The following is a 1,882-nucleotide window of genomic DNA, read 5'->3' as shown; positions in this document are numbered from 1 at the left end:
AGCCCCAACAGATCGGGCCGCGTTCTCTCTGATAGCTTCAAATCAACCCTTAAGCTAGCTTCTCATGATTCCACGAAGGAACCAGAAAAAAGATAAAGAAATGAAAAACTTTGAGAAGGTAATCCCGACATCTCAACTATGCATACTCTCTCCATAGGTTTGAAGTCTATCTCCCTCCACCGTTCTTTCACCCAACCCCACTAAAGTATAAGGGTCTTTTATTGGGTTGTAGCGTAAGGCTAAGGGTTAAGGCGGGGTAAAAATTTGAAAATTTTGGTAAAATTTCCTAAGTGAAGCAAAAGAGTGGCCTACTCTCAAAAACAAACTCAAGAAGTCACAAAATATCAAACAAAAATACCAATAATGCCATCTCCCCCAAGCTTATTCAACACTAACACAATATATACCAAAAACGAAGTAACACTCCTCCCCCCCCCCCAAGCTTGAACGAAGCATTATCCTCAATGCTTAACTTAGGGAAGAAAACGAAACCTAATTTATATATATATATATATCCTTGCCTTTTTTAACTAAGGACGACTTTTTCGGGGATGCAATTGCTTTATTACACACAATATATACAATTTACTTTCTTACTTGTTCCAAAGAGCATAATACTTTCTCATTTTCATTACAACACAAAACAAACTCTCAAACCAAAATGCTTCACAAACTAAGGGTTAGGGAAACAAAAGGTCATAAGGCTTGCATTATGGCTCATAATAAAGAAAGGGAATAGGCTCAAAGGGTTGGCAAGAGGAACAAATGCAAAATAAAAACAAAATATGTAACAAAACAAAAAGAAGATAAAGAAAAATAAGAAAAGAGTGCCCTTTTCCTCCCCTAGTGTGGCTCGGTCACGTTCTTGGGAGCTAGAGGTCAAAACAAGGATTAAGAAATGCATAGTCAAGGATCCTAAATAGCCGCTCAACAAGGTGATGAAGGCTAGAACAAATGAAGCTCACAAGGGATTATAACCAAATAAATACCAACCAAGGGTTTCAAATCCACTATAGAGAGCAACTCCATCTTACCACATTCCCGTGAACTAAAGCTTCATGGACCCCTAAAAGTTCTTTATCCGACTACCTTAGCATATAGTATCCTAGAGTCAACCAATGACACTCTCAAACCGTACACACATTTACCACTTAGGAAGAAAAACATTCAAGAATGCAATTCCCAAAATAAAATTTCCAAAATAAGAACAAACAAAACACATTTTGCCAAAATTACCTTGAAACTAAACAAAAATCTTTTTGGATTTTTCAAAATAAAAGAAAAGACATGGAAATGCATATACTCAAGTGCATGGCATAAATGAATCAACATCCCACCAAACATGATAGAATACCCTCCCCCAAGCTTGAATGAGACAATATACTCAAACATAAACAAAATAATCCATGGGAGGGGAAAAGAAAGAAATCAATCCAACAAACCAACACATGTCCAACGAGTCACCAACCATTAGAGAAAGAGCTAAGAAAGATATTATCAGATATAGGTGGGTGTAAATACCCGCAAATGACCCAATTTAACCTTTCAAAGACGATTTCCTCTTGAATTGAATCTCGATTTCCATACGCTAGCAAAAATAGGAGTTAAACTTCCTTGTTTCTTGATCCAAACAAATTCATAAGAGTATATCAAGTCATGTACCTAGCAAGAGGCACAGAAACATTTCCATGAGAGAAAATCTAATCTAAAAAGAAGAGAAAATGAAAGCAATAAAAACTCGGGTTACTTCCCGAGAAAGGCTTGTTTAACATCCAAGAGAGACCGCTCTAGTAAATAATATTGCAACGAACGCAAGAGCTTATAAAATGCACTACTACACATTTCATATGATAACAAGTAGGAAAATGACGGGAGGAGGACG

Source organism: Chenopodium quinoa, unplaced genomic scaffold (genome assembly GCF_001683475.1).
Source record: "Chenopodium quinoa cultivar QQ74 unplaced genomic scaffold, ASM168347v1, whole genome shotgun sequence".
NCBI lineage: Eukaryota > Viridiplantae > Streptophyta > Magnoliopsida > Caryophyllales > Amaranthaceae > Chenopodium > Chenopodium quinoa.
Note: the sequence above shows the minus strand (reverse complement) of the source record.